The sequence below is a fragment of the Peromyscus leucopus genome, chromosome 9 (genome assembly GCF_004664715.2).
Source record: "Peromyscus leucopus breed LL Stock chromosome 9, UCI_PerLeu_2.1, whole genome shotgun sequence".
NCBI lineage: Eukaryota > Metazoa > Chordata > Mammalia > Rodentia > Cricetidae > Peromyscus > Peromyscus leucopus.
In genome coordinates this window covers 94,372,244-94,385,549 of record NC_051070.1, presented here as the reverse complement: position 1 = coordinate 94,385,549, position 13,306 = coordinate 94,372,244, and positions in this window count along the sequence as shown.

The following is a 13,306-nucleotide window of genomic DNA, read 5'->3' as shown; positions in this document are numbered from 1 at the left end:
GCCATTGAATAGTTACAGGAGTGAAACTTAGGTTATATGCAGGATAGCCTGAGAACATACAGAAATACACACACATATACACAAATGTACACATAAACACACACACACATGCACATTCTCACACACATGCACACATCGTACACACATACATCATATATACATATATATATATCATATATACACATTCTCTCTCATACACATATGCACACACACACACACACACACACACACACACACACATACACAATTTTGAATAACTGATTGGCTAGAAATCTTGTCCACTTATTTGGATTATGCTTTAAAGATTCACGGAATACTGGTGAAAGCAAACTTTGACCTGGAACCCTTCTCTTTATCCCTGTACAAAGTATAAATTTATAATTTAGTTCTTCTCATCCTCTTCTTACAAATGATAAGACTGAGTTTAGAGCCATCAGTTCAGGCACTGTTTTCCGTAATCTGCGGTTTAAGACTATAAATCTGAATTAAAATATTATTATTTTAATTTCAGGGCTGTATTTAGATACAGCAACATAACTCAAGCAAGCAAGCAAATAACTCTATGTTGGCCTTTCTTCCAGGACACTGTTCTTTTAACATCCCTGGAGCAGTGATACACACAGTTTCCAAGGGGGGACTACGGGAAATTACAGCATCAGCCTTCCACTGCCCATCCCCCAGCACAGGTGCGTGTTTTTCGAACCCCGTTGTTCTCAAATCACCACCACCTATTTGTCTGGGGCCTTCCAGGGAGTCTAGAAAGGTGAGCTCTCTTGAGGGCTGGATCAAGCCCCTCTTGGTTCTCTATTTCTCTTTTGTTTTAACCAGTGCTGGTTAAAGGACTTGGGTCCTTGAGTCTAATGTCCAGCTTTTCACCAAGGCTCTGGGGCCTTTTTGTAGGCCCCTGCCAGAGGAGCTTCGACCTCATCTGCTCTGGATCCTTCCTAAGGTATTAGGAATACTTCCTGGTTTGTTTTCTTGCCCCTATCTGCCAATTAGCAATGTGAAGAGAGCTTTCTGGTTGGGATCTCATTAAAACCTCTTTGTTGCCATTCATATAGACAGGTTTCTCTTGGGAAGTGATCCAGCTTTCAGAAAGAAAGCCAAAGTACCTTTATGTTTGTGTCAAAGGCATTCTTTATGTTTACCAAGCTCTATGTGGAACACTGGTTGAGACACATGGGAGATGCTTTGTCACCCTAGTAGTTGGGAGGTGGAGGCAAGATGATCAGGTATCCAAAGTTATTCTTAGCTACCTTTGTGAATTTGAGGTTACACCAGAGGCCCTGTCTCAGAAAAGAAAGAAAGAAAAGAAAAAGGAACATTGCCATTTCTGTGCGTCTTCTATGACTGCACCAATTTGAAGACAATAGGCATGCCACTCAAGACTGAGACTCGAGATCTTCAGTCTAATCAAGGAGATGACAGCGGAACTAATGTGTGACAATCTAGTGTAATGGGTTGTGTGATAGCTCCAGATGTGATGTCTTGTGATATCTGCCATGGATTCTAAGAACCCATCTCTGTATGGAATGTGGGAGAACCTGCTCCCACTTTTTCCCCAGGGTACTCTTAAGGAGAGAGGGATAAGAGTTATTAAGTAGAAAGATAGAGGGGAGAGAAACAGAAACACAGGGAGGGTCTGGATCAATATCCACCGGCTCCTTTTGCCTCTTCTAAATGGCCTTTTATAGGAATGCCAAGAGGTGGAGCAAAAGATCCCCCCTAGCACAGCCAAGTACAGACCCTTCCAATCACCTAGTAACCACACATGTGGTCAAACCATCCTTTAATGCAGCCCTGCTGGGTAAAGAAAGCTTAGATCTCACTATGTAACCTTTGTGGGCCTCCACAATGGAAGAGCCAGAGGGCATTGAGGAGGTGATGACACATCCCCACAGCAGAGAAAGATAAACTCATCGAGATTAATAATGCAGTACCTTCTCTGTGGCATGGATGAATGACCCCTTCACTAGCTGTAGAAGGGAATGATGAGCATGTGGCTCTATGAAGGCAGAGCCCCAGGGAAAGAGCATGAATGATGTCTGCATGCTGAAATGAAGGGCATCATTTATTTGTCCTACAGTTCGTTTGATTTCACAAGAGAAAGGTTTTTATTTTAGGAAGGACCATAAGTTCCTTTCTTTACAGACCCGACTGGTGCCCCCCACCCACCAGGCTTGGTTTTCAGCCTGTGGCTCTATCATCTTCACATGCACAGTTCATTCTTCTTCATGTAGCCTTTCCAGCCTTTTCTCAGTTTCACTTTGATGCTTTGGGTTGACTGTTGGAAAGGGTCAAATGTCCCTTGCTACACTAGCCATTCCTCATGTGTCAACATCCAGCTGGTTTCTCCCTTAGCCAGGAACTTCACAGAACCCTGTGTATGGTCCATCCTCATGTTTGCTACATAAGTTATTTGACTCCACTAGGATTAGATGGGATATCTTATGGGACTATACTTAACTGGGTTGTAGTCTCTAGAATGTCCCACAGAATCTAGAATCTGGCAGATACGGGCTTGGTGAATATTTGCTGAATTACAGGATGAAAGATTTCATCAGTAGACTTTTTAGAGAGGACTCACAATGGTCTCAAACAGGACAATAGCTTGAAGGTAGACTCTAGTGGAACAGCACTAGACTTTCCTCAGGCCAGGGTCCTAAGAGTTAGTCTGTATATCTGAATATCAGTGATGGCTGTGTTATCTCTTAAGTTCATCTCTCTGTGGCTCAGTTATGTGCTAGCAAGTTGGTTTTTTTGTATTTCCTGGGGCTTCTTCAACACCCTTACCCATGGAAGTTGACACCCCCCTGAGGAAACAATGCAAAGTAGCTGGATGAAAGAAAGCACAATGCCTTGGAACCTGCATACTTGCATGCTCTGTGAACAGGCCAGCCATGAAACACTTGGCAGGGGGGTGGGGTGGGGAGCACGAGAGAGGGACTGCTCGGAGGTGAAGATCAGTGGAACCATCTTTAAGCCCTGTCATCACACGCAGCTAGGTAAATCTTTCCCTTCTTTGTGAGATGAACCGCCGTCTTTTCCACTTAGCTAAAACCCAGGGGCATGTTTCCTGAAGAGAACTACGCATGAGCTAAATGAGTTGTTGACAGACAGTCTTTGACTTATCTTCAGCCTCCCATTGATGGTCTGAGAGTCTCCTCTATCCTTTGGCAATATAAGTAAGTTTCCACCATATTCCTCATCAGTGGGTGTTATTTTCCTTATTGCAAATAATAAGTTAGTGTCAAAACACAGGGGAATTGCTGGAGGGGACCTATATGTTATTGTCAGAATAGAGATCACAGATCAGGTATCTGAATCCCAAAGTGACATCGGGCTAGACCAGCTCTGGTGCAGTGAGTTATGGCCCCCAAGGCTAAGGTTTCTGAGTTTCGTTTTAACTCTACCCATCCCCGCTGAGCTCCCTCTCTGCTGCCGTCCCCCCCCCCATGCACTGCCCCCCTCCCCATAGTTTCTGAAAGTGAGGCAGCCCCTTCATGACAGCCTCGCTGTTTGGCCAATAGGGGGCCCTCGGGGGATGGTTTTAGAGTAAGAACCAAGGCTCCTACCTTTAAAATGGAGAGCTGCAATTTTCATATTGGATCGCCGTGCCCATTGTAAATCAGTCATTTTAAGGATGCTTCCCGTTCTTGTTTCCCTTCAGGCAGCTCTTATTCCTCTCTGGAAAAAGAAAAGATTTGCTTTATAGCTAACTGCAGGACTGAAATGACATATAAAATAGCAACAGCAGGGAACAAATGTGTCCCTAAAGTGGCAATATGGTGCCTTTTTGTGTGTTTTAAGGCTTTCCGGTGAGAGGCAATTTTTCTTCTCTGGCTTCTATTTGAATAGTTGCTGAAAATTTAGAAAACAATATTAGGTGTGTTCGGTAATGGGGCCTGACCCAAACTGTTCTACGCTATTAGTGGTAAGAACACACACACACACACACTGCAACCTGCCATGTCTTTGACCAGTTGCTCTGGTGATATTTTCAGGGCAATGCCAACAACTTAATAACCAAGTTATTCCATTACTGCATCATTATTAGTAGTGTGTATTTTAGTTTAGTACATAATATTTTTCTCACAAAAATCATTTCAGTTCTATGTCATTAATTGAAAAAAAAACTATAGAATGAAAGCACATTTTATTTCCTCTTTTATCTTCCAATTTCCTTGCTCTCAGTGTAAGAAACAGGCATTCTGACTGTCAAGCCTATTTTCTGTTCTGTTCTCTTTTTTTCTTTTTTGCCAAATAGGACAATTCAAACATTTCTTTTCAAACAAAGAACCCGAAAGCCATAACAATGTCTGTATTTCTCCAAACTCCCTGCAGCATCTATAAATCCACAGGGCTGGCAGCACGGGGTGGGTTCTACACTGGAGGAAAAGCAAATTGGACCAGCAGTCGTGTTCATTACCCTCCATACCGGGAAGCAATGCTCCAAGGAGAGGCTCTTTCCTGGAGGGAAGACCCCTGTGTGACCTGCTTCCTCTCTGCCATCCTGCCTGCGCCACTTGCCAGCGTGGTCTCAGCCGCTGAGGCAGCAGCTGTACTTTCCTTTTCTGTTCTGCCTGCTTCTTCCTCCCTCCCCACTTTCTTTTGCTCCACCAGTGGCTTCTTCCCTTCCATAACCGCTACCCGTTGAGTTTCAGGAGGACTCGCCTTTGGAGTCCACTGTTCTGCAGGAGCAGGTAGGAGAAGAGGGGTGGCCATGTGGCCAGATATCCACTCATCCTACCCATGGTGCCGGGGGCTTCCCCACAACACCCAGCAGTTCACGAAGCCCATTTTTTTCTGGCCTCAGACAAGCAGAACCTTCTGGGACATGTCTGCTTGGTTGTGTCAGTCAAGGTCAGCTGGTAGCTTCCTCCTTTCCTGAGATCTTTTCTGACTCTAGGATGGCAGGCTGAAGGAGTGGAGCCTCTCGGGGGCTTGGTGAGAGCATATGTGTGCATGAGAGTGAGCTGGGAGGAGCAGAGTAGAGTTTATAATTTCCCTGTGTCATAGTTTACATGGACTAACAGTCGTGTGTTTTCCTGCCACAGATCAAAGCTGGGAGCCAGGTCAAAAGGTCAACCTAGTAATAGACTACATGGAACAGGAAAACCAGGATGGGGCCTGAGGCTTCAGTGGTGTCTACTCATTTCTTCCATTATTTCAACCTCATCCAACACCCATGTGGCAGTGTCTTGTGCTTATAACTTAATATGTGGCCTAGAGCCAACGAAATATATTGAAGGCTCAATTGATTTTGGAGTTTTTGTTTGGGGTTGCTGGCAGTGGGGATGGTGAGGGGGTGGTTCCTGCTTCCTCTTTCTCTTCCTCCTCCTCTTCTTCCCTCTTCCTCCCCCTTCCTCTTCCTCATTCACCATCTCTTTATTTTTTCCCCATTTTCAGGGACAGCCTTGCTAAGTAGCCAAGCCTGGTTTCGAACTTGAAAGCCTCCATCCACAGCTTCCCAAATGCTGGAATCACAGCCATGTGCCACCATGAGGAATAAGACTCAGTTACTTCCTACACTGTTGGGAACTTCATTTAAATGGAATGGGTGGATAATCTGGGTGCCAAAGGCTGCCTCCTAGCTCTCCCGTGACAGCTAGCATTCACACCTGGGAGGCTGCCTCAAGGGAGCTGTATACACCCCACTGCACTGGTCTCCAGGGTGTGAGGTCTGGGGTGTAGACATGGATCTGTTGCTGGTCTGTGAGGTGTCTTGATGGAGCTTGAAGTCATACCAACCAAATATGCCATTCCTTGCTAGGAAAATGAAATACTGGCAGTGTTTCTCCTAGGAGTCAGATGTTATTTATAGATCAACAGGAAACACAGGCAGAGGTACAGAAAAATTTCTCCCAGAAGCAGCCCACTTTTGCAGAACATTAAGAAAAAGCAATAGTACAGTTCACATTAGAGGCCAGAGAAAAGCCCTGATAGCCCCTTGAGTAAGTCCAGTACCAGAACGCGAGCAAACTGGACAGGAATAGGATTTAACAGCTGTGGTAGTTGAATGTAATTGGCCCCCATAAGCTCATAGGGAATGGCACTATTAGAAGGTATAGTTTTGTTGGAGTGGGTATGGCCTTGTTATAGGAAGTGTGTCACTGTGGGGGAGGGCTTTGATGTTTCCTATGCTCAGGATACCACCTAGTGTCTCAGTCGACTTCCTGTTGTGTGCAAGATGTAGGAGTCTCAGCTATTCCTCCAGCACCACGTCTGCCTGCATGCTCCCATGTTCCCCATCACGATGATACTGAAACTGTAAGCGAGCCCCCTCAATTAGATGTTTTCCCTATAAGAGCTGCCATGGTCACAGCAATAGAAACCCTAACTAAGACACCATCTATGTACAGACTTAATGAGTAGTTCAACATGGAACCAACAGAGCATTAAGCTAAGCATAGCACCCTTTTCAGCATGTTGCCTGTGTGACCCTAGAGCCAGCCCTTAAGGCAAGCTTAGAGTACACACATCTAAGTCCCATGAAAGGAGACAATTCTCCCAGAGCCCCAAACCACAAAAGGTCATTCCGGCCCCTTGATTAGTGAGAGTTGCAGGGTGCGTGCAACTGCCTTGTGAACATCACCCAGAGAGCCCTTCAACAATATTGATTCCCTCCTCCTGCTTCCAATCAGCCAGGGGTGGTGTCTGGGGTATTAGTGTGCTTCCTGCATTCCCCACATGGCTGTGGTGTACAGCAGGTGAGAACAGTGCTTTAATTTCTAATCAGCTCAAGGAGTCTCTGAAAGACATCGGTTATGGATGGAGAACCCTCCTGGAAGTGGAAAATACAGTCTGGAGCTTAACAGGTAACCCAAGCCTGTGTGAAGTTCTGGAAATAAAGATAATGTCCTGAGAGACATCTCTTCAGGCTAGAGGTAGAAGCAAACTACAGCAGATAGGAGAAAGCAGAGGACCTCCAAAGGCGACAACCCCACTGAGGTTCCTAACCTGAGACCACCCAGAGAAGCACCTTTGTAATTCATGAAGAGAAGTCAAGACGCTTCAATGAAGCATCTCAGTTGTTAAAGTGTACTTTAAAGTTGTTATATTTCACACCTGGGACAAATGGGTGAGGTGTCTATTTAACATATCAAAGCAGACCTGGCATCCAGGTTCTCCCAGAATCCCTTGGTCCAAACCTATTACAGAGCCCTCCTGGCTGGTATGCCCCACCCCTTGCCCTGAGCTTATCCAGCCCAGGGGCTGGGTATCCTTCCCCCAGGTTTTTGGCTACTCTCTTGATAAGTCCTTAGGCAAGGGTGGCCCTCTTGGTTAGCAGCTTCTCTCTCCTCTTCCCTCCACCCCCTCCTCACATGGCCCATCTCAGTCTAGTCTTGTTCACTCTGGACTCTTATAGAGGTACTTGCCTCTGGCTGTGCTCTCTCTTTTATTTATAATAAACCTCTCTTCCATCATACCTAGGAGCAGTCACAACCTTTCCTTTATTTATTCCTTTTTTTCATTCAAAAGTCATATATAAAAGAGAATAAGAACAGCACATAATGTAGAGTGTAGTCAGAAGTTTTTCTGTGTCCTGCCCAGCCTGTGATCAGGACAAATCTCTCCCACTCACTTCCTGAAGCTGCTTAAGTCCCAAGTAAACACACAGAGGCTTATATTATTTACAAACTAGATGACCTATGGCTCACTCTTCTAGATAGCTAGCTCTTATAACTTAACCCATTTCTATTTATCTGTAAGTTGCCATGTGGCTTCATGGCTTCCTTGTGCTTTCACATCTTGCTTCTCCTGGTGGTGGCTCACAGTGTCTCCCCTGCCTCTCCTTTCCTCTTCCTCTCTCCAGTTGGAATGTACTACCTAACCTTATTCTGCCTCACCGTTGGCCAAACAGTTTTATTTATCAACCAATCAGAGCTACACATATTTACAGCATACAGAAAGACTTCCCACAGCAGTAAAGTGGCCCTATCTTGATCATACAAAATATTAAGAGGGGCTAACAAGCTGCTGATTGGCAGCTGAGTTAAAGATTCCCAGAACCAGGCATTCATATATAAGCATTAGGCAAGGAAAGAGGCCTCGTTGTGGGGGTGAAGTGGAAATTCCAAGGAGAAGGGAGTAGATTTGAGACAAGCCCTAGAACACAGCACTTCCTATTTGGCATCTGCATCATTCTACTTCTGCCTCAGAAAGCCTCCAGATCCAACAATTCCTCACTGATTTTATGGGAGTTACAGGTGAATAAAAGTTCTTTTCCTACGTAAGCAATGGGCCTCTTGATAGTTTAAATGGCCAAACATGGTTTGAATGAATGCATATCTCACCTGTTGGCTTTTGTTCATAGTTACATCCCCAGAACCTACCACATGTATCTGACTCTTGCAGGTGCTCAGAAATTTTTGCTGAAAGAATGAGTGAGTGAGCAAACAGGTAGTCTTCACAAATGTTTGTTTTCTTGGTTCTTTTAACAGAGGAATTCCCTAATAATCACAACTAACCTATTAGATAATATTTTTCACCCTCTTGGTTGTATTCAGTAAAAAAAAGCAATTGGTGATCTTATTCCTGAATAGAAAGTAGTCACATAGAAACAGACATTGTAATCTAATTGATAGTCAATAGATCTTTTTTCTGCCTGTTTCATAATACTGAGCAACATGCCATCAGAATGGCTTTCTGGCTGAAACTGGGCATTCTGAACTCTGCTCTCCATGAGCCTGTGTGGCATCAAGTACCCATCTACAGTGTGACAGCTTATCTTGTAGCCCGGCCTCCATGCTGGGGCTTTAAATGGTACAGAAGAGGGATTAGTCCTCTCTGGTAATTTGGGGGAGGGGACTAAGAGAGCAAGCTGATAATAAACTCTTGCTGACAGACAGCTTTTCAAATGTTCCCATCTAAGACAGCCCAACTGAACAAGGAGGAAATCATTGTAGGCATCATTACCCCAGTTTCTCAGAACAAGACTTTTTGGTAATGGAGTTCCACCAAAATGACAGTGATGACAATGGAGTGCAGATCCCAGGAGTCCAGACTGGCATTTGGGATTCAATTCACACATCAGGTCATATGAGAATGTCTTGTGCACAGTAGTCCCTGAGAAACACAGGGACAGTCACATCAGGTTGCTCACGGGTAGCCCACTAGCGATGACCACTCAGCCACAGTTTATAGACAATTGAAAGTCTTTATTCTAGCTGGCTGAGACCACATCTAGGTATTCAGGATCTAGGTGTGGCTGAGTGTGCAGAACATGGGGCTTTTAAACATAGAAACCATGTCTGCCATCTTGCTTGGCAGCTGCAGGGTGAGGCCTTTGCAGAAGTAGGCAGTTTGAAGCAATCAGCTTAACAGAAGCTGAGATAAGCAGTCGGCTGGAGGTGTTCTGCACAAACAGTGTTAACAGAGGGTAAGTCAGCTAGGACATCCTGACCTTTGTTCCTAAAGAAGAGCTGGGTCATTTTCCTTGGGATTCCCCATAAAGAGATCAGATTCCAGTTAAATCTGGAATGGCCTCAGCAAGAAGACAAGATGGAGGAGCCTCTGCACTGTCTTAACCCTGCCACAAGGTTGCCTCCATTTTCAGAGGCACAGGAGGGTCCATGCTGAGACATTTCTCAATCTATGGTTTCTTGAATCTGAAATGCCTGTAGCCCACCAGTGTGATGTAACAGCCAGAAATGCTGCTGCTTGGAAGGGCTTAATGGAAAAGGGGAAATCAGCTGGCCAGAATGAAAAGAGCAATAGTAAAATAACAAATAATCAAAAATAGAAATATTAACTGACTCATACTAGGGTTTACCACCAGACTTCAATGACTTAATAGTCAATACTAATAGCTACTGTTAAGCAGCAATCAAATACTGACCTACCAAAATAGCAATTTTGTATTCCCCTCTAGTGCTTTTTTAGTATACTGTGAATTTATTATAGAGAAACTAAGTTTTTCCCTCTCTCTCTGGGGATAGTGATGATCATAACTGATGATGGCTTATGCTGTCAAGGGCTGGCTGCTGAGAGGTGGGCCAAAATCGCTGGCTGCCTGTTTGCAGCAGGCTGGAAAGGAAGCTCTTCATTAGTTAAACTGCCTCCCCCCTGTTGAGCAGGCAAGTGCACTGACTATGGACCTTGGGTTTTTTCTGGGGTAAGTAAGGAGTGTCACAGCACTCAGGACCATTGTTCTCACAGAATGTGAAAAGTACAAGTGAACTGAAGGTCACCCACCCCAGGATGTCCCAAACATGGCCCAAGCAGCTCTTTTAAGACCCAGGAAGGGGTGAATGTCCTATTTGATAAACAAAACAGCTTCAGAGGGGTTTAATATCTTGCTATGGTCAAACAGCTTGTCAGCCGAAGGGTAGTGTCTGAGCAGAGAGGCTGGCATGTCGCGCTCACACTCTGCTAACTTCCAAAGGCAGAAAGCACATAGTGAGAACTGGCCATACCATTCCATAGACCAAGAACCACCTCAGAGCTCTAACCAAAGGGCCATTAACTGCTTCATACTCTTGCTGGTGTTTTTCCATCTTGTTGGTAGTTCCTAAAATAGGGCAGTCCCACAGTTTGCTTTTCCCAATGGCAAGTCAAGCAGGCTTTTCCATTAAAAGTAGGGAGACAGTGGACAGGAAGCAAGGCACATAGGGAAATAACATCAGAAAAGTTCAGAGGTCAACACTGTCCTGAAGGCTGAGATGAATTCTCCTTTGGGTGGGTGGGGTTTCTACTCCCCTTATCACAGGATGTAGGAGAGAGGCTTGCTGGCTAGTGTCTGTGTGACTTCCAAGGTTGGGTAAGGATTTGGAAGTCTGCAGGGGTTCTTGCTAATGAGTGAGTTAATCCTCAGGCAGTTCAATGTCAGTGTTCCTGATACTGTCCAGGGACTGCCTACATCTGCATGATAATATTTACAAGTAAACATTGCATCTACATTCCATTTTGTAGTCTCTGGGAATCATCATGACTGCTGCTATATTCTAGATCCCTTAGTGATGGGTCTCCATGTTTCTCCCCAGAGAGAGGCATCATTATCCCTTTCTTGACTTGCTTGGTTTATGTAAATCTCAGAAGTCTCTGTAGATTGATTGATTGAGTAAAACTGCCTCCCTACTGGGGAAACAAAGCATAGAATGGAAAAATCCTTCAAGGTTTCAATTGTGTAAGGAAATCCCCTCCCCTCAGATCTCCATTAGGCAAGATCCAACTCCTACCTCATCTCCACTTACCTCTGCACGCTGCACTCTGGTCAGGCTGGCCCACGGGTGGTTAAAATGACTTCTCTTTCCTCTCATTTCAGGAACTCAGTTTCATTTGCCTGTAGATCAAACTTCCCTTCCTTGTATGAGAATCTCCCCCTAAAACACTGGGGTTTTTGTTGTTGTTTTGGTTTTTTTTTTTTTTAGAAAAGCCCCCATTTTCTGATATCTTAATTAGATAAATGCCTTGCTAAAGTCTATTATCTCTCTATTCTCTTTACTTCATGGCCCCTGTGATGGCATTTCATCGGTGACTACACCTCTTCCAGCCTCACTATAAAGTGGTAATGGCTGAGCTGGTGTCTTCTTCTCTTAGGGTGTGTTTGGTGCACAGAAGTATTAAGTATTGTTTGTTTGATGGATGATTCATAGAAAACACCCCCCTCTCTTGGCACAATTGGGAAATGGAACAAGAGGAACAAAAGTTCAAGGTTATCTTCTACTTCATAATGTTCAAGGTTAGTCTTTGCTGTATTAATTTAATAGGAGAAAAATGGTATATTTTCAAGGTTAAGCATGAAGCAAGTAACTAAAAATAAGTAGTCTTTGTTTAAAATTAGGCATACTTAATAGATTATGGCCATCAAAACTCCCCAGAGATCTACTGAATATGGCATTTAAAGTATTTAATGAAAAAGCTTCCAATGATAGACAAAAATGCCAGCTCTGAACTGTGCCCCTAAGGTCTCCTCCAAAGAAGACAGGGCACAAACGAACTCCGTTAGGAGCTTGCTTCAGATGTGACAAGGCTGTCCACTGGGCAAAGAACTGCCCCTTGCTTTGCCTGCCGCCAGGGCCCTGCCCAAACTGTGAACACTGTTGAATTGTCTTCCCGACGCTGCCTCACCAAGGTAGGCCATTTTCCCAAGTTCCTTATCTGAAGGAAAGTCTGTTGGATCAGTCTGGCCACTGAAGGCTAACATTGCTCTATGTGACAGCTGAGGACTTAATGCTGTCATGGGACAACTGAAGATTGATGACTTCTGTCCCCAACAAAGCCCTGGAGACCATGGAGGAGTAGTGGCTAGCCATTCAGGTAAGGGTAAGTCTCTGTCGTGTTAATTGTGCAGAGACCCTTTGGATTATACTTCCTGCTCTAATCTAAGCATCTCAGATCTGCCATGATGTTGATGGCTAACTGTAGCTTTATCAGTTTAACAGCAGCAAAAAACCAGCTTCCCCTGCCTCACACTGCTATAGCTGCCTGGTTAGTCCAGTTCATATGTAAAAATCAGGTCATTTGTTTATTTGTTTGTTTTTCTAGAGCTGCTAGGTCTCCCGCTGAGAAAGGCAAAATCCACATGGGAAGAGATAAGCTCATAAAACAGGTTTCAATGTGACTTTTTACTATTCTTTTATTTAAAGGAATTTGCTTTGCAATGACTGTTCTTAGTAATCAACCACTATATCTCATGGTAAATGATTGGATGGAAAAAGATACAGTTTGAAGTTTATGTAAGTTGTGAGTGTCTAATAAAGTAATTCACGGTATCTAAACGTAAGTTGTAAAGGTCTGAACATGTAAAAACTTAAGTAAGTTCTGAGGGTTTAAGAAAGTGATTTATGGCATTTAAATGCAAGTTTTAAAGACCTCAGGAAGTGATTAAGGTATGTGAAAAATGAGAAATGGTTCAGATTTCTTTCCCTTTTGCTGTGTTACTGTTATATTGAAACTTCAAAAGTTCAGAGTTTTAGCAATAATCAATGGAGTTCTGATAAACTATTAATCTAGACCTGGTAAACCACTGAATACTATTATCATAATCACAACTCAAAAATTTAAATTTCTTTTGATTGTTTTCTAAGTAGACTTAAAAGGTCTTCTCATTGTGCTGAAGTCACTTCTGTCCAAGCTATCTACCCAGCCCTCTGGACAGAGGAAAGTGCTCATGCTTTGAACCCCAAACCATAGATTTTGCTCTGACTCAAAGGCATGAGTCTACTCCAGCTGTTTATAGACACTTGTTAACTGCTTTTCTACAATGTAGATTTCAGTGCACATTACAAACAGTGGTTATACTAATCTATCTAAAACTTGTATCTCTTTTGTAAATTAAAAAAAAAAAAAATTCACATAAGCT